Genomic DNA, 330 nt, shown 5'->3' with positions numbered 1-330 from the left:
CATCCAAATGGCTTTCCTCCTACTTCTGTCGCCTCAGCGTGGGTCTCCGGGACACCGAAATGCGGCTCAGTCGCCGTCCGAGTCCCGAGGGAAGGGCGGCCGATTCCCCGGGCGGATGGCGGCCTCTGCCTTTCCTCCCTCCCACTCCTTTCATATGTCTTTAGTCTTTTAAAAATTCCTTTTCCTTTTTCCTTTTGTAGCCTTCTCACCTCTCTTTCCTATCCACTCTTCCTGCTTTCTCATTTTTTCCTTTTCTTCTCAATTTTTCCACCTTCCTTACCTTCTTTCTTTCATTTCCTTTCTTTAATCTCCCTGTATTTCCCTTTCATA

This window comes from Penaeus monodon, chromosome 34 (genome assembly GCF_015228065.2).
Source record: "Penaeus monodon isolate SGIC_2016 chromosome 34, NSTDA_Pmon_1, whole genome shotgun sequence".
Taxonomy (NCBI): Eukaryota; Metazoa; Arthropoda; class Malacostraca; order Decapoda; family Penaeidae; genus Penaeus; species Penaeus monodon.
This window is presented reverse-complemented; position numbering follows the sequence as displayed.